This window comes from Pan paniscus, chromosome 4 (genome assembly GCF_029289425.2).
Source record: "Pan paniscus chromosome 4, NHGRI_mPanPan1-v2.0_pri, whole genome shotgun sequence".
NCBI lineage: Eukaryota > Metazoa > Chordata > Mammalia > Primates > Hominidae > Pan > Pan paniscus.
In genome coordinates this window covers 45306264-45328886 of record NC_073253.2, presented here as the reverse complement: position 1 = coordinate 45328886, position 22623 = coordinate 45306264, and the positions used below count along the sequence as shown (strand labels likewise).

Genomic DNA, 22623 nt, shown 5'->3' with positions numbered 1-22623 from the left:
ACAGAGGAAGGATTACCTCATTGAAGAGGGCAGCCAAGGCTGCCACCTCCCTTTCTGACCCTCCTTTTCTGAGTCTGCCCTCCCTCGCCTCAGCCACCACTGAATTTCCAGTTGCCCAGTGAAGCATAGCTAGTCTGCAAAGTAAATATAGCAATATATTGTACCAACAGTCTCTCTTCCCATTAGCCAACTAAGTGTCTTCCTGTTCAAATTCACCTAAAATTTTAAATGAATAGAAATTATACCGCTGCTTTCAGATGGTTGCTCCTCTTTTTTCCCAAAATATCTCTATAGATGATATTTAGGGGAAAGTTTTAACCATCTCTCTTATTCTCCTTCAGCATGGAATGAAACCATATAAATGTGGGAAGATGGTTCATCATTCAACCATTCCATGGCCATAGAAACTTAAGTTATTACAGCTTAAGTCTAGGTCACTAGGCTCCCAACAAAGGAAAAGCTAGAGCAGGGATCCCTAACCACCATGTCACAGACAGGTACCCGTCTGTGCCTGTTAGGAACCAGGCCACAGAGCAGGAGGAGAGTGGCAGATGAGCGAGCATTACTGCCTGAGCTCCACCTCCCATCAGATGAGCAGTGGCATTAGATTCTCCTAGCAGCAGGAACTCTATTGTGAACTGCACCTGTGAGGGAACTGGGTTGCCACTCTTTATGAGAATCTAATGCCTGATGATCTGAGGTGGAACAATTTCATCTGGAAACCATCCCCCCCACCCCCATCTGTGGAAAAATTATCCTCCATGAAACCAGTCCCTGGTGCCAAAAAGGTTGGGGACCACTGAACTGGAGTGTCTTTCTTTGTTCTTGTCCTCCATTTTACTTCTTTTCTTCTTCAGACAGCATAGAAAAACAAAATGGATGATGTCTTTATGAACCACTTCAATTAGTGATCACATCAGAGTGGAACTGGTATGGATGGGGAGTCAGAGAAACAATACAGATAAGGTTTGAGTCAGATAGGGACTGGGACAACAGAACTTGCCAGTTCACTAATGTTGCTAAAAAAAAAAAAAAAAAAAAAAAAAAGAAGAAAAATATTGGTGGAGAAAAGGCTATGCTGGCTTATTTAAGAAAAAAAACGGCATTGGAGGCCTCTTGGACTTCAGATAACTCTTACAAAATATTTTGATGGATTAAGTGCAAAAAGTGAATCAAACATATGGATTAAATTTTCATTAAAATATAAATGGGGTATTTTGCTTTTAAATTAAGTAAAATGTTTGGCAAAGTAGACTTGGTTTTGGCCAATCCCAGAACATTTGAAAAATGGTTTTGAGATATTCAGTGAACTGAACACAAAGCCAGGTTTACCCATCCCTAGAGTTTGGAAAAATGAAATTTGGCTCATCAAAGTTTGATTCAGTGTCAAATATATTTGTGTGGAAATAAGTTTCTGAAACACCAAAATTGCCTACGTGCCTTGGAAGTGTAGTTGAAATGCCCAATAGTTATTGAGTAACTCAGTCTGCCCAGCACCATAAAAGGCAGAATCCATTGACCTGAGATAAAGGTGAGCAGCTCCCCTCCTCCCCAACCAAGGTATTAAGAACTGAACCAGCCGGGCGTGGTGGCTCATGCCTGTAATCCCAGCACTTTGGGAGGCCGAGGCAGGCAGATCACAAGGTCAAGAGATTGAGACCATCCTGGCTAACATGGTGAAATCCTGTCTCTATTAAAAATACGAAATAAAAAAATTAGCCAGGAGTGGTGGGGGACGCCTGTAGTCCCAGCTACTCGGGAGGCTGAAGCAGGAGAATGGCGTGAAACCAGGAGGCAGAGGTTGCAGTGAGCCGAGATGGTGCCACTGCACTCCAGCCTGGGTGACGGAGTGAGACTGTGTCTCAAAAAAAAAAAAGAACTGAACCAAAGCCAGTCTATCCTGCATTTTCAACAATACTGTCTAGCCCAGAAAATTAACACAAGGCAGCAAATGAATAGGAAATGCTCATTTGTGAGAAAGGTGATCAGCATAGTTGGATGGCTGACAAGGAATTTTATTATCTGCATTGTCCAGAGAATTTTAAAAAGCAAAAGACAATAAGAGTATTGATGAAAGGTGAGTAGAATGTTTGGAAATATTTTCCAGGTATTAAGAACTTCATTTTACTTATTTGAAAAAAAAAAAAATCCAAAGAAATGCATGGAAATTGTTAGCACTCTACTGCCAGTCCATTTGAATATCTATCCATCAACCCATGGGTTACTGGAATTTCTTTTAATCCATCTATCAGCAGCCCATCTGAACATGACTACACATGAAATTTCAAGTTTAGTAATCTTTTGTTCCTGCACATGGCCATTATGAAACTCCATTCTATCCATGGTAAAGCTTCTTTCTGCCAGTGTTTTGGGGGAATGGGATCATGAAGAGCCAAAATTTCTGGGTAACTAAACGAGTGTCAAGACACCAGCATCAAACATGAGAGGGTTATATTTAAGCCACTTTGAGTAAAAATATTTGGAAATCTTCGATCCACTTTTTTGTATTCTTAAATAAAGGATCACATAGTATTGTAAGAATACTCCAAAGGTGGTTGAGATGGATAGAGCTATTTGCCTCCAAACTACATGATCTCAGCTTGCAATACCGTTTCAACACTTGTATTTTCTCTGTACAGCATATAAGTCAAGAAAACAGAATTACTCTAAGTATTTAAAGCAAGAGGGATTTAAAATAGAGATTTAGAAGTTTATGCAACCATCGGAAGGGCTGGGTGGTGTAAAGATCAGGGATACTGCTGCCTGCTAGCACATCATAATTCAGGAAATGCAGGCTTCATAGGAGACTTCTATCCAGGACCTTAGCTGACTGTGGTACCGGAGGAAGTGATTCTCAGGGGGGTTACCTGGAAGTCCTCGGAAAAATCATGTGCCTGAAGATGTCCATATGCCTGCCCACAGCTGCAGCTAGAAGATGATCTTTCCCTCTTTTCCACAGTCCACACCTGTATGAGCATCTCTCCTTGATAAAATCAAAACTTGAATCCTCCTAGTAAAAGAAAATGTAATTTCCACACATCCAGTCCCTGCACACAGGAAAGAGTTTGGAAGGGAGAAGTGATGTTGAGCAGCAGTCCCCAACCTTTTTGGCACCAGGGACTGGTTTCATGGAAGACAGTTTTTCCACAGATGGGTTGCAGGGTGAGGGGATGGATTCAGGATGAAACAGTTCCACCTCAGATCATCAGGCATTATTCTTATAAGGAGCACACAACCTAGGTCCCTCGCATGCACAGTTCACATTAGGGTTCATACTTCTATGAGAATCTAATGCTGCTGCTGATCTGATAGGAGGTGGAGCTCAGATGGTAATGCTCACTTGTCTGCCACTCACCTCCTGCCGTGTGGTCCCATTCCTAACAGGCCACAGACCAGTACAGGTCCACAGCCCAGGGACTGGGGACCCCGTTAAGTATCATCAGCAGGCGTTATTGACACATGAGGTTTTCCTGCTTTTTGTCTGCTGCTGAGTACTCCACCATTTATTTAGTGGATTTTCCTTACCCATTCCTCTTCATTCCTTTCCATCTTTTATTTTTGTGGCACTTGATATTGGTAACAGCCAAAAAATCTAATGCCTAAATTATTGAGAATAAATAGTCCCAAGTGAGGACCTTGAGACCTTAAAAAAAAAACAGTATAGTAGAGTGGTAGGGGCTGGAACAGATGTATTAGCCCAGCTCTGCCGATTACTAGCTACATTACATTAATATTTCTGACTATAGATTTTATCATCTGTAAAATGGAAGTAATAACAACTGCCATTCCTACCTTTCCCAAAGATGTTTCAAGTATAAAATGACTTATACCTATGAAAGCTCTTCACAGATTGTAGAGTATTATGAAATATAATTCATTCTCTCACTCACTCAACACATTTATTTAGTACTTAGTCTAATACATAGATTTGGACATTTCAAGGGTATAATATAGAGACAAACAACAGTCTCTGTGCCCTAGAAATCTACCACTTAGTAGCAGAACAAAATACATAAATATAAAACCAAAATACAAAACAGAAAGCTAGAAGGGCAGTAAGGAAGAAACAAAGGATGACAAGTTTGCCTAGGAAGGAACTATTATTTGCATGTGAAGAAATTAGGAAGGCTTTGTGACCCAGATCGCTCTTCTACTTACCTGTTCTTCTATCTGATTCTTGAACTCCCACTCTCACATACTATACTCACAATCTTCAGTAGATGTCATTGTCTTAGTTCCATCAATCATCCATCTAATTCCTTTTTCTCCATTCCCATTGTAATTGTTTTAGCTTGGGGTCTTATCACCACTGTAATACCTTCCTTACTAATCTATCTGCCCCCCAGCCTGCCCTCACCATACTCCCCACACCACCCTACCCAATCCACAATCCCATATAAAATTAATCGGTCCTCTGCACTGCTCTCAGAATAATCTATCCAAAATAAAAATCTAGTCATATAATAATCTGCTTAAAATACCTTCAAAAACTAACCCTTACTTTTAGGATAAAGGTGGCACACAAGGCCCTCCATGGTCTGGTCTCAGTTTCCCTCTTGACTTACATGGGATGTGCCTTTGTGCATAAACTTCACGACACCTATCTATAATACTCAAGACAGCTTTCTCTTTTCTCCTTCCTGGTCCATGACAGTGTTAAGAGTAATATAGCCATGGTCCTTAAAGTGAAGGAATGGAATTAAGAGATTGGTGGGCTGAGGAACAAAGGAACTGGCTGAAGAGAATAAAAGAGGAAAAAGTATGACTAAAGAAAAGGGAGAAAGGTAAAAATATGTAGTTGGTGACATCCGCCTTACATGATACTGAATGTGGGAGTCAGGACTCAAGCTGATTGTCAGGTAAGGAAGGATTCACCGGGGAGGGGCACTCAAAACTGTGGCCAAGCAGATGAGATTCTTCTCTATAGAAGGGTCTGAAGCCAAGAACTCTCTGAACCTTTTTATGGAGGAGGAATCAGTTTAGGGGGAGGTCTTACTGACCACAAGAAGTTCCACTATATATACTATTCTCCAAATATTTTCTAGTGGGATGCATTGCTGCAATTATGATAATGATTATCTAACATTTACAAAGCACTTTAAGGTTTCCCAAATGCTGCCACAAATATCTCATTTAAAGACCAAATTATAGGCTCTCCAAATTAAAGCAGAGTTTCCAAAGGGTGTCCAGACTACTTGCTTAGTTAACTAAAATGGTTATCATATGCTATGTTTTTATGGAGTCTTTGAACTCTCTATTAACTCTTGGCAAAACTAATGTGTTTGAGTGTTACCTAACGTTAACGTGATAACACGGTAAAGTCTAAAAAACATTTAAATGAATGAATAATCACAATCCTTTGTGCTAAGAACTCAGATCATCTCTGCAAAAAAAAAAAAAATCAGCTAGTGCAGTATAGAAGATTCAAGAGAGGAGGTAGTGTAAGAAGACACAAAGGCAGTTCTTGACTGCCAACTTGCCTCTATTTGTTCTTTTTAGCCAACAGACTGGTCTCAGTGCACTCATGTGTCTAAGGGAGAAGGTAGGAAAGAGGTGTGCAGAAGGAAAATCTCCTTTTATTTTGTAGTTAATGGATTAATTAACCTTTTCTGAATATTTTGCTTAGAGAGTTAAAGGCCTACCATTTAATCTTGTGGTGCTGAACTAGTGATTGGTTTATATCAAAGATATTAAAAAGTAACCTTTCCCCAAATCCTTTCTCCTTCCTGACTCCAACACCAAAGTCTTGTCACATCTACTTGGAGAAACTGACCCAGACTAAATGTGTTTTAGCTCCCAAATTGAAACTTGAAAGGATAAGACATTGTAAATATAAATAACGCTTTTCAATTACTTCACAAATAATTGCTCCTTCCTTTTTCCACCCTTCTGAAGTTCTCTTCTGTAATAACTAGATCGATGTATCCCTAAGCTTCTGAAGTTTCTGGCAGGAGTCATAAGACTTGATGCAATTCTGATTACAGGACTAATACCCTGCTGGGGCAAACTGAAAGCCAAAGGCACTTTCTTTTTTTTAATTTTATTTTATTATTATTATACTTTAAGTTTTAGGGTACATGTGCACAATGTGCAGGTTAGTTACATATGTATACATGTGCCATGCTGGTGTGCTGCACCCATTAATTCGTCATTTAGCATTAGGTATATCTCCTAAAGCTATCCCTCCCCCCTCTCCCCACCCCACAACAGTCCCCAGAGTGTGATGTTCCCCTTCCTGTGTCCATGTGTTCTCATTGTTCCATTCCCACCTATGAGTGAGAATATGTGGTGTTTGGTTTTTTGTTCTTGCGATAGTTTACTGAGAATGATGATCTCCAATTTCATCCATGTCCCTACAAAGGACATGAACTCATCTTTTTTATGGCTGCATAGTATTCCATGGTGTATATGTGCCACATTTTCTTAATCCAGTCTATCATTGATGGACATTTGGGTTGGTTCCAAGTCTTTGCTATTGTGAATAGTGCCGCAATAAACATACGTGTGCATGTGTCTTTATAGCAGCATGATTTATAGTCCTTTGGGTATACACCCAGTAATGGGATAGCTGGGTCAAATGGTATTTCTAGTTCTAGATCCCTGAGGAATCGCCACACTGACTTCCACAGTGGTTGAACTAGTTTACAGTTCCATCAACAGTGTAAAAGTGTTCCTATTTCTCCACATCCTCTCCAGCACCTGTTGTTTCCTGACTTTTTAATGATTGCCATTCTAACTGGCGTGAGATGGTATCTCATTGTGGTTTTGATTTGCATTTCTCTGATGGCCAGTGATGGTGAGCATCTTTTCATGTGTTTTTTGGCTGCATAAATGTCTTCTTTTGAGAAGTGTCTGTTCATGTCCTTCACCCACTTTTTGATGGGGTTGTTTGTTTTTTTCTTGTAAATTTGTTTGAATTCATTGTAGATTCTGGATATTAGCCCTTTGTCAGATGAGTAGGTTGCGAAAATTTTCTCCCATTTTGTAGGTTGCCTGCATTTAGGACATCTGGTCACCTAGTCTTTGACTTTTTCATAAGCACATTGTAGTCCCCAAATTTCACATTCTTTTGGAGAACCATGAGGATTTCTTCATTTATATTATACCCTTATAGACAAGGAGAAAATATTTCATGGCTTCAGGCTTCTCCATGGAAAACTGGGACTGTTACAGTGGCCTTAACTTAGCAATCTTTCATGCTAGTGATGGCTCTCTAATTAGGAAAAAGATACAAAATAACATTTGTGAAGTGCTCCACAGATAATTTTTATAATTTTTTTTCCCTGTGGTTGCTGTAACAAGTTACCACAAAGTTGGTGGCTTAAAACAACGTACATTTACTCTCTTACAGTTCTGGAGCACAGAAGTCTGGGGAAAAATTAAACTATCAGCAAGGCCATATTCCCTCTGGAGCCCTATAGGAGAATCTATCTCCTTGACATCTCTACCTTTTACACCTGTATTTCTTGCACACCTTGGCTCATGGCCCCTTTTTCCAACTTCAAAGCCAGCCATGTGGCCTCTTGCGTCAGTGGTCAATTGCCTTCTTCTGTGTCAAAGTGCTTTCTGCCTCCCTCCTATAGGGACAACTGTGACTGTATTGGGTCCACCCAGATAATCCCAGATAGTCTCACTATTTAAAGATCCTTCACTTAATCAGAGCTGCAGAGTCTCTTTGGCCATCTAAGTGTTGCAGGAAGTCAGGGTCTCCAAATGGAGGGACCGGCTGAAGCCATGGCAGAAGAACATGGATTGTGAAGATTTCATGGACATTTATTAGTTCCCCAAATTAATACTTTTATAATTTCTTATGCCTGTCTTTACTGCAATCTCTAAACATAAATTGTAAAGATTCCATGGACACTTATCACTTTCCTAATCAATACCGTTGTGATTTCCTATGCCTGTCTTTACTGTAATCTCTCAATCCTGTCAGCTGAGGAGGATGTATGTCACATCAGGACCATGTGACAACTGCATTAACTGCACAAATTGTAGAGCATGTGTGTTTAAACAATATGAAATCTGGGCACCTTGAAAAAAGAACAGGATAACAGCAATTGTTCAGAGAATAAGAGAGATAACCTTAAATTCTGACCGCCGGTGAGCAGGGCGGAACAGAGCCATATTTCTCTTCTTTCAAAAGCAAATGGGAGAAATATCGCTGAATTCTTCTTCTCAGCAAGGAACATCCCTGAGAAAGAGAATGCATGCCTGGGGGTGGGGCTCTGAACCGGCCCCCCCTGGGCCTGGCCATCTCTTATGGTCGAGCCTATAGGGGTGAAATAGACCCCAGTCTCCCATAGCACTCCCAGGCTTATTAGGAAGAGGAAATTCCCGCCTAATAAATTTTGGTCAGACCAGTTGCTCTCAAAATCCTGTCTCCTGATAAGATGTTATCAATGACAATGGTGCCCGAAACTTCATTAGCAATTTTAATTTTGCCCCAGTCCTGTGGTCCTGTGATCTCGCCCTGCCTCCATTTGCCTTGTGATATTCTATTACCTTGTAAAGTACTTCAGGTCTGTGACCCACACCTATTCGCACACTCCCTCTCCTTTTGAAACTCCCTAATAAAAACGTGCTGGTTTTTGCAGCTTATGGGGCATCACAGAACCTACCGACATGTGATGTCTCCCCCAGATGCCCAGCTTTAAAATTTCTCTCTTTTGTACTCTGTCCCTTTATTTCTCAAGCTGGCCAACACTTAAGGAAAATAGAAAAGAACCTATGTGACTATATTTAAATATCCTTCACTTAATCAGAGCTGCAGAGTCTCTTTGGCCATCTAAGGGAACATCCACAGTTCCCAGGAATTAGAACCTGGATAACTTTTGGGGGGCCATTATTCTGCCTACCACACTTTTGCTTTTAATTTTCACACCACCACCACCATCATCACGCAGACATTATTACCTCCATTTTACAGATGAAGTTACTGAGGCAAAGACAGATTACGAAATGTATTATTTTAGGAAATAAGTGGCAGAGCCAAAGATCAAACCCAGTTTTTCTGGGTTTATGGGGAAAAAAAAGAGGGAAAACCAGGGATACAAGGAAAAACTGATGACAACTTTTTCAAATCTTTTTTCTCAAATTCCCTTCTAGTTCTCCTGTACAGCACAGGTAGCCCAATAATGACCCTCTATATCTTCCTGACCTTGGCAGAAAAAAAAAAAATCTCCATTTTTAAACTTGGAATGAGAAAGAAATGGTGACTGACAATTGATTGAAATTGAATTCCATAATATTTCACCTAAACCCCTTTTTTCATCTGAGATGTGTAGATTTGAAAAATAAATAAATGAACCTCTTATATTTTTCTCACTTTTAAGTTGTCTAATAAGAAAATTTTTTCAGTCATTTCTATGTGTTTTTACAAGTATCAACTCATTTAACCTTCACAATACCCATACACTATAGGTGCTTCTCATTTGTTTTCATTTCACAGATGAGTAAGCACACCATACTGCAGTAATTGTGGTCAACTTTTCACAGACCAGGATTCAAGCCCAGGGATCTTTAACCAGTAGGAATCTTACTATACCATGTATAGTCTAATGCTTCACATATATTTTAACCTCCTTCTAGTTTGTAAGTTCCGTAAGAGGAGGCTTGATTTTTTTTTTTTTCTTTTGAGACGGAGGTCTTGCTCTGTCACCCAGGCTGGCTGGAGTGCAGTGGCGTGATCTCGGCTCACTGCAAGCTCTGCCTCCCAGGTTCATGCCATTCTCCTGCCTCAAGAGGAGGCTTGATTCTAATTCTCCCTAAAAGGGACTGCATCATTGAGCATGTGTATTATCCATAACAGGCTTTTAGGTGCTGGATAAATGAGTGAATATTGATTGTGATTGAATTTCTCTTTTCCCCATATGTTTACTCTTAAATATATTCCTTTAGAACCTTGCTATTCAGAGTGTAGTCCCCAAACCAGCAGCACAGGCATCACCTGGGACCCTATGAGGAATTCAGAACCTCAGACCCCACCCAAGACCTGCTGAATGACAATCTGCATTTTAACACATTTCTCAGATGATTTGTATGCACATTAAAGTTTGAAAAGCATTCTTTAAAGCACGTGGTTAAATTTAACAAACTTAATCCACTATTTCCACATGGTTCTCTCACCTACCAACATACTTCAGCACCTTGGTTCTGGCCTCTTCAAGTTTATTCTAGGTCTAAGGTTCTGTGAATTGGCCAGTTCCACAAAAGCTGTTCCTTTTATGAGCACTTGTTTCAATATGACAAGAGCAAGATTATTCAAGGGAAGCATTAGTGGGTAGTGGGTAGCTAGTACTTTTTTTTTTCTTTTGCTTCAAAGTTCTCAACAGCAAGTACACAAGAAGCTCCCCTGTCCCTGGACACACACACAGACTGCACTTCAGTTGACTGCACTGCAGGTGAGCTGGGAAGCCGCAGCCCAGGTGGAGAAAAGACTAGCAGCCTGTCCCTGGCACAGGGAAGGAAGCTGCTCATCATGGTGACATAAAATAAAGCTTCTAAAGTAGCTCATATGTCTCGACCATCAGGAGAGTTTTATAACAACACATCTCATCTTGCCACTCTCATCTCTAGACTCTGCGGCACCTGGCTGTGAAAACTTTTAAATAAAGGAAGCATTGATATGGTGCATCCAAGGCAATGCTTTTGAGAGAATATAAAGAGCAGTTTGTGATCCCAAGATCAGGGCATCTCTTTTTAAGAGCTGATATTACCATATGAATAATAAAAAGAAAGTACTCACTTAGCATAAAAGAAGATGAGATCACTGCGGATCCCCACTTCGGAAAATGAATATCAGTCCCATTCCGAAAATGGTATAGGAAAATTGAACTTTAAAGAAACGAACAACTTTCAGGTGATCTAATCTACTGCACCTTCAGAATGCAACAAATCTAGATTAGGGTTTGACTGTACTAGACTTTTTGTTATAAGATTTTAATTTCTACCTACATAAAAAAAATTGGTGGGGGAATTGCTGTAATTAACATGCTATCCTCAATTTGTAATATAAACAGAGGATGCTGATACCACATTGGTAGAGGGCATTTCTGAGTATTTTAAACCTCAAACTTTGGTTTTAAACAGTACTTGATTCCGGTCACATTTAACTGAGGGCTTTTGCTTCTGGCCAAGATAGAGTAACAGGGATAGAATGTATCATCCCTCCAGAAACAACCAAAAACTAGACAAAATATATAAAATAATGGTTCTCAAGATGTAGGATGTGAGGCAACAAAGGACAGAAATACCTGAGAAATACAAAACAAGTGAAGTGAGCCCTACCATCACCAGCTTACTTCCTGGAAGGAGATTTTAGGCTGCAGCACATGAAGAGAGAACCCAGGTAGAGCTTGGTAGTGTCCCTGAGTTGAGGTGACAAGGCTAAAAGTATGAGGAGGCTGCTCTCCAGGGCAGAGTGCCAGAAAAGAGGGCTGCGCATAGAGAAGACTCTGAAGATCTTCAGAAGGACCCCTTTGCATGTTCAACTGAGTACTGACCAATACAGGTATATGAGGAAACTACCAGAGGCCAGGGAAAGAACCATCCAAAACTATTAGAGAATAGAAACTCACAGTTTACGCAGGACAGAGAAAAGTGCCTGCTTCCATTAGATAGAATGGAAAATCCTGTAACACACAGGATATAGGATAAACTACCATATTAGTTTTCTATTGCTGTGTAACAATGAACCATGAATTTAGCAGCTTAAAAACAATACCCCATTTATTATTTCACAGTTCTGCAGATCAATAGTTTAGTCAAGTTTGACAAGATTCTCTGTTCAAGGTCTAAATCAAGCTGTCAGTTAAGTTGGGCTCTTGTCTGGAGGCTCTGGAGAAGACTCTTTCCGCATTCATTCTTGTTATTGACAGAACTCAATTTCTTGTGGCTGTAAGAATGAAGTCCCTATTTTCTTTTGGCCATTGGTCATGGATTGCTCTCACTCCTAGAGGCCACTCTCAGCTCTCAGATTCTTTCCCCGTGACCCCTTTCACATTCAAGGCAATGACACATCAAGTCTCCCTGGTGTTTAGAATATTTGACCTACTCTTCTGCAATCGTCCAGAGAACAGAATCTGCTTTATAAAATACAGCCTAGGCCCACAAGATAATCTCCTTATCTTAAAATCAACTGATTAATAATATTAGTTACATGTGCAAAATCTCTTTTTCCAGCCATGTGGAAAAAAAGTCATTTAAAAAAGTCATGTTAATACCCAGGGGAAAAATACAGGGATTATCTTAGAACTCTACCAACTAAAAGTACTTAGAAGAGCCTTGCCTCAATAGTTGGATTAAAATTGCCCTCCATGAAATATGGTCCTGAACTGTATTAACAAAGTTTAAAAGCAAGACCCAAAAAAATCAAACTATTTCTAAATAACTTAACCATCATAACTTAACCATTCCAGGACAAAACTCTACAACACCTATGGGAATGCAAAAATAACTAGCAGCCAAAAAAGTAAAATTCACAATGTCAGGTATTTAATAAAAAATTACCAGGCATGCAAAGCAGCAGGAATAGGTGACCCACAATGAGGAGATAAATAAAACAATAAAACTCAACTCAAAACTGACAGCAGTGATAGAATTAGTAGACAAAGATCTTACCATAAATATTACATTTATAATATAATAATATATATAACGGTCAAAAAGATAGAGGAAAGACTAATCATGTTAAGTGGAAGCATGGAAGATATTTTTAAAAGACATACAATAATCTTTTAGAGATGAAAATACATTATGTGGGATTGATGTCAGATTAGACATTGCAGAAGAAAAGGTAAGTGAATTAAAAGACACACCAATAGAAACTATCTAAAATAAAACACACAGAGGAGTAGGGAATTAAAATAAATAAATAAACAGAACACCCATGAGTTGTGGGCAAATTCAAATGTCTGCTATATGTATAATTGGAATCCAATCCTCAAAGGTAGATAGAAGTAATATAAGAAATAATCACTGAAAATTTTACAAATTTGTTGAAAACTATAGACCCACAGGCCCAGGAAGCTCAACCAACCCCAAGGACAAGAAGCATAAAGAAAATTACACCATGGAATATTATTATGAAATTGCTCAAAATCTGTGTTTTAAAAAACCTGAAAATCAGCCAAAGAAAAAAATTATGACATACACAGGAGCAAATATTAGGATGAAACCATATTTTTCATCAGAAATAATGCAAATGAGAAGATAATGGAGCAACATCTCTAAAGTACTGAAAAAATAATTGTCAACATAGAATTTTACACAACAGTAAAAAATATTTTTTAAAAGTGAAGATGAAATACTTTTTTAGATATATAGTGGCTGATCCATTGTTATCAGATCTGCACTACAAGAAATGTTAAGAAAATATTTCAGTCACAAGGAAAATGATACCAGATAGAAATATGTATCTACACAAAGGAATGAAAAACATTTGAAATAACTACATGGGTAAATATGATTTATTTCTTTTTTTATATTATTTTTATTTTTAAAATTTATTTCTAGAGACAGGGTCTCACTCTGTCACCCAGGTTAGAGTGCAGTGGTGATCATAGCCTCAAACTCCTGGGCTCAAGCAATCCTACTTCCTCAGCCTCTCAAGTAGCTGTGACTACAGGTATGTACCACCATTTTTTAAATGGCTAATTTTTAAATTTTTTGTAGAAACAGAATCTCGCTATGTTGCTCAGGCTGGTCTCCAACTCCTGGCCTCAAGCAATCCCTCTGCCTCTGTCTCCCAAAGCACTGGGATTGTAGACTTGAGTAACAGAGACTGGCTTATGATTTATTTATTATTATTGGGATGCCTTTTAAAAATAATTGGCTATTTAGAACAAAGATAAACTTTTTTTCTAGCTAGAGCCAGATTGTAAATATCTTATGCACTGTGGTTCACACAGTTTTTGTGACAACTACTCAACTGTACTGTTATATCATAAAAGCATTCATTAAAATATGTGAATAAATTGATACAGCTGCGTTACAGTAAAATTTTATTTACCAAAACAGTTGGCAGGCAGGTTTGGTCATTGGGCCTTAAGTTTCCAATCTCAGAGTTAAACAGAAAACAATAATAAATATAGCATGAGAATTATAATATAGGTAGAAGAAAAAGGTATGAAAAATATAGCATAAAGGCCAGAAGGTGAAAACTGGAAATATGCTATTGTTCTTATAGCACATGTAAAGCAGAACAATGTTACTTGAAGGTAAACTGTGCTAAGTTAACTATTTAAGTATATTATAAATCCTAAAGCAACTGCTAAAAAAACAAAGAATTATAGTTAATACACAATTAAGGAAATTAAAAATGAAAATGTAGAATCACAAGTAAAATTCAAAAGAAAGCCACAAAAAGCAAGAGGGAACAAAGAACAAGTGAAACAAACAGGAAACAGATATCAAGAAAATACAACACACTGATTAAAATGTCAATGACGATAATGGAAGAGAGGATAATACACAAGGTCAGATGCGTAATGTTAGTGGAGAGATGAAAACTGTAAAAAAGAATCAAGTAGAAATGCTAGAAATAGAAACACAATCGTAGATGAAGAATGCCTCCCACATGCTCATCAGTAGACTTGACACAACTGAGACAAAGAAAAAAGGGAACCAAGATAAGTCCATATAAATAACTCAAACAAAAACACAAAGAAAAAAATAGAGAAAACAGGAGCTATAGAATATTATCAAATAGTCTAATTAAAATGAATGATAGACTCTAAATCACATATCCAAAAAGCTTGGAAAATACCAAGTAGGAAACCAAACTGCTGAAAAACCATGACAAAGAAAAAAAATCTTGAAAGCAGCACATAAAGTATAGAGAAACAAAGACAAGAATTAGAGCAGACTTCTCATCAGAAACCATGGAAGCCAAAAGATAATGCACTTTTGTCTTTAAAGGGCTGGAAAACAAAACAAACAAAAACAGATAAAAAACCCACTGTCAATTAAGAATTCTAAACTCAGAGGAAGAAGAAAAAAGAGGAAATAAAGGTATTTTCATACAAACAAAAGCTGAGCCGAATTATTGCCATTAGATCTTCACTAAAACAAATGTTAAAGGAAATTTTTTAGTAGAAAACGTATAACACCAGACAGAAATTTGGATCTACACAAAGAAATGATGCGCACTGGATGTAGAATAAATGAAGAAAATATAAATTTTATTTGCATTACTTATAATTAGAACAGAGATTAATAAACTTTTTTCTAGGAAGAGTCAGATAGTAAATATTTTATGCATTGTGGTTCATACAGTCTTTGTGACAACTACTCAACTGTAGTATACTAAAATGTAACTACAAAAAAGCAAAAATAATAGTAACATTTTGTGCATTTAAAGCGCACATAAAAGTAAAATATATGACAATAAAAAAGGACACATAAAAGTAAAATATATGACAATAATGATACAAAAGATAAGATGAGGAATTGGGAATATACAGTTATAAGATCCTTATACCACAGGTAAAATGGTATAATACTATTTTAACTCTGATTAATTAAATATGTACATTGTAAATCCTAGGGCAACAACAAAAAAGGATTTTTTTTTTTTGAGACGGAATCTCACTCTGTCGCCCAGGCTGGAGTGCGGTAGCGCGATCTCGGCTCACTGCAAGCTCCGCCTCCTGGGTTCACGCCATTCTCCTGCCTCAGCCTCCAGAGTAACTGGGACTACAGGTGCCCGCCACCAGCCTGGCCAATTTCTTGTATTTTTTAGTAGAGACGGAGTTTCATCATGCTATCCAGGATGGTCTCGATCTCCTGACCTTGTGATCCACCCACCTTGGCCTCCCAAAGTGCTGGGATTACAGGCAGGCGTGAGCCACCGCACCTGGCCAAAAAGGATTCTTAAAAGTGATATAAATAGCAAACCAATAGTAGAGATGAAAGGGAGTCATAAAATGCAATCAATCAAAAATAAGAGAAAAATAATAAATGATACAAACAAGAAACATTTAGCAAAATGGTAGATTTAAAATTAGCCATATTGGCAATGACATTAACTGTGAACTATCTAAACACACCAATAAAAAGACAGAGATTATTCAACTAGATAAAAGTCAAAGCAAGACCCAACTACACAATGTCTATGATAAACCAACTTTAAATATAAATTAACTGATAGGTTAAAAGTAAAAGAATGGAAATATAGATGGCATACAAACACTAATAAAAAGAAAGCTGGGGAAGCCATATTGATATTGAGAAAAGTAGACTTAAGGATAAGGAATATTATAGAGGATAAAGTGGAACAATACTTAAGAATAAAACGGTCAATTTTCTACAGAGACATAACAATCCTAAAGACATATTTACCTAATAACAGGACTTAAAAATACCTAGGCCAGATGTAGTGGCTCGCCCCTGTAATCCCAGCACTTTGGGAGGCCAAAGTGGGAAGATTGCTTAAGACCAGGTGTTTGAGACCAGCCTGGGCAACATAGCCAGACACTGTCTCTACAAAAAAATTCTTAAAAATTAGCCAGGCATGGTGCACACACCTGTACTTTTAGCTACTTGGGAGGCTGAGGCAGGAGGACTGCCAGAGCCCAGGAATTTGAGGTTGCTGTGAGATACAATTGTGGCACTACACTCCAGCCTGAGTGACAAAGTGAGAACCTGTCTCTTAAAAAAAATAAAAATGTGCAAATAAGATAAAAATACCTAAAGGAGAAACAGACAAATCCACAATTATATTTGAAGTTGCCAACACTCTTCTTTCAGAAATTGGTAGACAAAGTAGACAAAAAATAAGTAAGGATATAGAAGAGTTGAGCAATACAGTTAACCAACTTGACCTAACTGACATTTATAGATCAATCCAAGAACAGCAGGATACACACTTTTCTCAAGTACACATGGAATATTCATCAAGACAGACTATCTTCTGTGCCATAAAACAAACCTTGACAAATCTGAAAGAAATAGAAATTATACAATATATGTTCTCTAAACATAGCTCAATTAAACTAGAAATCAAAAACAGAATAACATCCAGAAAATCATCAAATATTTGGAAATCAAACAATATACTTCTAAATAACCCATGAATCAAAGAAGAAGTTTCTTTGAGCATGACATCCAGGGTCCTGAGAATCAATCCACCCCACCCACTGCAGCCTGTACCTATGTGCACCATAGGGAAGCCTGAGGACAGGCCAATGCCACTCACAGCCTTCAGCAGTGGCGACCATGCATGCCATCCAGAGGCCTGAGGATAGACTTGCCTGGTTCATTGCCACCACCACTGCAACCCCAGCATACCATCTGAGGAGCTGGGGATTGATTCATTCTGCCACTGAAGCTGGCACCCACACACACCATCAGGGAGCATGATGACAAGCATGCCTAACCCACTACCACCACTGCCAGTGCCCATGAATGTTATTCAGGGCCCTTAGGATCCATCCATCCCACTTACCACCACAGGTACCCACATGCACCATCAGAAGGCTGGAGAATAGGCCTATTCCACCTGCAACCACTGGTGCCAGCACATACCTTCTGGGGGCCTGAGAATGGACCTATCCCATCTGATGCCACCAACTAGGTGCACATTCCTGGGGCCCAAGGACTAGCTTGCACAGCCTGCCACCACCACTGCCACCAGCACCCCTTTACCTGGAGACTGGCCTGCCCACCCTACCAGTGCCACTGCTGGCACCCACATGTGTCACTCAGGGCATGAAGTCTGGCCCACTGCCACTCCTGCCATAGCCAACACCATGTACACCACCCAAGGGCCCATGAACCCACTCATTTGCCTGCCTGGCCCACTGGTGTCACTGGTAGCACCCAAGCAACCTGCCTGGAAGTCCAAGAACTGGCCTACTCAAACCTGCTACCACTGATGCCAGCATACACTGGCCAGGAGACTAAAGACCAGCACACCGGGCCTGCCACCACTACTAGTGCTCAAACATTAGCCAACCTGGCATCCCCATCCCACCAAAATGCCATCACAGCCTCCACTAACATGCACAGCCTAAACCACTAAGGAACTCAAACACCACTGATGCTGATTCCAGTTGAAGAAGTCATATGGAGACTACACTACTGCTACCCAGAATCAAAGCCAAAGTACCATACTTAACCAACACTATAGATATACCTACAGGAAAAGTCTTTTCCTGAAAAAGCCAATCCATAAAATTCAAAAAAGTGATTATTATATCAGATGCATAGAAATCTTGTGTAAGGACAAAAGAAACATGAAAGAGCCAGGAAACATGACACCTTCAAAGGGACATAGTAATTCTCCAATAACAGATCCCAAAGAAAAGGAAATCTATGAAATGTCTGAAAAAGAATTCAAAATAATGATATTAAAGAAATTCAGTGATATGTAAAAGAACAAGACAAATAATACAAAGAAATCAGAAAAACAATTCAGGATATGAATGAGAAATTTACCAAAGAGCTAGATATCATAAAAAAGAACCAAACAGAAAGTCTAGAACTGAAAAACTCATTAATGAAATAAAAATGCATTCAAAAGTTTCAACAGTAGACTAGATAAAGCAGAAGAAAGAATTTCTGAACTCAAAGATAGGTCTTTTGAAATAATACAGTCAGACAGAAATAAAGAATAAAAAAGAATGAACAAAGCCTATGTCTTATATGGGACACCATAAAGTGACCACATATTCAATTTTTTGGTGTCCCAGAAGGCAAAGAGAACAACCAAATGGATAGAAAACTGATTTAACAAAATAGTAGCTGAAAAGTTACATAGTCTTGCAAGAGATTTAGACAGCTAGATACAGGGAAGCTCAGAGATCCTCAAATAGATGCAATTCAAAAAGATCTTCCCCATGGCACATTATAATCAGACTGTCAAAAGTCAAAGACAAAGTGAGAATTCTAAATACAGCAAAATAAAAGTGTCTAGTCACTTATAAGGAACCCCATTAGAATAACAGTGGTTTTCTCAGCAGAAACTTTACAAGCCATAAGAGAATGATATATGTTCAAAATGCTGAAAGAAAAAAAGAAGCTGCCAGGGAAGAAGACTATACTCAGAATAAATAAAGTATTTCCCAGACAAGCAAAAACTGAATTCATCACTACAGACCAACCCTACAAGAAATGTTTAATACAGTCCTACACCTTGAAGTAAAAGGACAAATTCCACTATCATGAAAACACACAAAAGTATAAAACCCACTCAATGGTAGAGCAAACCACAAATAAGGAAAAGAAAAGATTCAAATGGTACCACTATAGAAAATGACCAAAACGCAATAATAAACAAGAAGATTGGAAAAAAGAAACAAATGATATACAAAACAACCAGTAATCAATAAAATGACAGGAATAAGCATTCACATATCAATAACCTTGAATGTAAACAGATTAAACTCATAACAATTCTACGTACCCAATACTGGACCATCCAGGTATATTGAGCAAGTATTATTAGATTTATAGGGAGAGATTCACCCCAATACAAAAATAGCTGGGGACTTTGACACCCTACTCTCAGCAATAGACAGATCATCTAGACAGAATTAACAAGGAAACATTGGATTTAAATTGGACCTTAGACCAAAAGACCTGGCAGACATTTACAGAATAGTTTAACTGCCACAGAATACATATTCTCCTCATTAGCACACAGAGCATTCTCCAGGGTAGACCATACGTTAGGCCACAAAACAAGTCTCAAAAATTTTTTTAAAATTTGAAATCATATCAAGTATTTTCTCAGACCACAATGAAATAAAACTAGAAATCAATAACAAGAGGAACTTCAGAAATTGTACAAATACATGGAAACTAAACACACCTCTGACCAACCACTGGGTCAATGAAGAAAGTAGTGAGGAAATAAAAAAAATTTCTTGAAACAAATGAAAATAGAAGCACAACGAACCAAAATCTATGGAAGACAGCAAAAGCAGTGCTAAAAGAGAACTTTATAGCGATAAACACCTACACCAAAAAGGTAGAAAGATTTCAAATAAATAACCTAACGATGCCCTTAAGGAACTAGAAAAGCAAGAAAAAAAAAACCCAAAATTAGCAGAAGGAAAGAAAGATCAGAGCAGAACTACATGAAATAGAGACTTAAAAAAATAAAAACACAAAGAATCAACAAAATGAATGGTTGGTTTTCTGAAAGATAAACAAAATCAGTAAACCACTACTAGACTAACAAAGAAAAAGAGAAGACTGAAATAAACAAAATGAAAAATAGAAATACAAAAGATCATCAGAGACTATCTGAACAACTACATACTACATACACCAACAAACTAGAAACCCTAGAAGAAATAGATAAATTACTAGACACATACAACCTACCAAGATGGAACCAGAAAGAAATAGAAAACCTGAACAGACCAACATGAAAAATCAAGGAAACATGACGCCATCAAAGGAACACAATAATTATTCAGTAAAAGATCTCCAAGAGAAACGAAATTAAAAGTGTTCCAACAAAGAAAAGCCCAGCACCAGATGGCTTCACTGACAAATTCTGCCAAACTTCCAAAAAGAACTAAAACCAATTATCTTCAAACTATTCCAAACAATAGAAGAGGAGGGAATTCTCCCTAGCTCATTCTATGAGACCAGCATTACCCCGGTATCAAAAACAAGCAAGGATACAACAAAAAGAGAAAACTACAGGCAAATAACCCTGATGAACATAGAGGAAAAGAATCCTAAACAAAATACTAGCAAACCAAATCCAATAGCACATCAAAAGTATAATATACCATAATCAAGTGGGATTTACCTCAAGGATGCAAGGATAGGTCAACATATACAAATCAATAAAAACAGATCGCATCAAGAGAATGAAGGACAAAAACTACATGATCATCTCAATTGGTACAGAAAAATCATTTGATAAGATTCAACATCCCTTTATGATAAAAACTATGATAAGGCATAGATGGAGCATACTTTAACATAATAAAGGTCATATATGAAAAATCCCAGCCTAGCCAACATGGTGAAACCCTGTCTCTACTAAAAATAAAAAAATAGCTGGGGTGGTGGCGCATGCCTGTAATCCCAGCTACTCAGGAGGTTGACGTGTGAGAATCGCTTGAACCCTGTAGGTGGAGGTTGCAGTGAGCCAAGATTGCACCACCGCACTCCAGCCTGGGTGACACAGCGAGACCCTGTCTCAAAAAAAAAAAAAGAAAAGAAAAGAAAAACCCATAGCTAACATCATACTGAATGGGGAAAAGCTGAAAGCCTTTCCTCTAAGAACTGGAACAAGGACTAGGATGCCCACTTTCACCACTCCTATTCACATAGTATTGGAAGTCCTAGCCAGAGCAATCAGGCAAGAAAAAGACATAAAAAAGCATTCAAATTGGAAAAAAGAAACTCAAACTGTTCCTTTTTGCAGATGGCATGATCTTACATCTAGAAAAACTGAAGACTCCACCAAAAAGCTCTTAGATCTGATAAATTCAGTAAAGTTGCAGAATATAAAATCAACATACAAAATCAGTAGTATTTCTATACGTCATTAATGAGCTAGCTGAAAAAGAAATAAAGAAGGTAATCCCATTTACAATAACTACCAACAAATAATACCTAGGAATAAGTTTAACAATGAGGTAAAAAGCCGCTCAAGAAAAACTACAAAACACTGATGAAATAAATTGAAACAACAAACAATGGAAAGACTTCCCATGATCATGAATGGGAAGAATATTGCTAAAATGTCCATACTCCCTAAAGGAATCTACATATTTAATGCAATCCCTATCAAAATGCCAGTGTAAGTTTTTTACAGAAATAGAAAAATAATCCTAAAATATATATGGAACCAAGAAAGAGCCCCAAAAGCCAAAGCAATCCTGAGCAAAAAGAACAAAGTTGGAGGCATCACACTCCCTGACTTTAAAATAAGTTACTATAGTAACTAAAATAACATAATATTGGTATAAAAAGATACATATACCAGTGGAACAAAATAGAGAATCCAGAATTAAATTTATGCTTTTACAGCAAACCGATTTTCAACAAAGTTACCAAGAATATACATTGGGGAAACGATGGTCTCTTTAATAAATAGTACTGGGGAAATTAGGTATCCATATGCAGGAGAATGAAACTGGACCCCTTTCTCTCACCATATACAAAATTCAGCTCAAAATGGAGTAAAGACTTAAACATAAGACCCAAAACTATAAAACTACTACAAGAAAACATAGGGTAAATGCTTCAAGACATTGGTCTAAGCAAAGATTTTACGGCTAAGACTTTAAAAGCACAGGTAACCAAAACAGAAATAGACAAATGGGACTATATTAAACTAAAAAGCTTCTGCACAGCAAACGAAACAATCAACAGAGTGAAGAGACAAGTTGTTGAATTGGAGAAAATATTTGCAAATTATTCAGTTGACAAGGAACTAATGTCTAGAATATGCAAGGAACTGAAACAACTCAACGGCTGTTCGAAACAAATAATCCCATTTTTAATGGTCAAAGGATATCAATAGACATTTCTCAAAAATGACATACAAGTGGCCAACAGGTATATAAAAGAATGTTCAGGCCGGGCACGGTGGCTCATGCCTGTAATCCCAACATTTTGGGAGGCTAAGGAGGGAGGATCACGAGGTCAGGA

At 38.1% G+C, this 22623-nt stretch overlaps 1 long non-coding RNA gene across 1 annotated transcript in view; it reads right to left on the bottom strand.

The window, feature by feature from the left end:
* Positions 1–274: 274 nt before the first annotated feature.
* The window catches only part of LOC103783941 (uncharacterized), a 413541-nt gene continuing 391192 nt past the window's right edge, over positions 275–22623 (bottom strand). The window contains exons 7-8 of the long non-coding RNA XR_004671529.3: positions 10748–10836; positions 275–3010 (exon numbers count right to left, since the gene is read on the bottom strand). This is a non-coding gene — a long non-coding RNA (uncharacterized LOC103783941). The remainder of the gene's footprint in view (positions 3011–10747; positions 10837–22623) is intronic.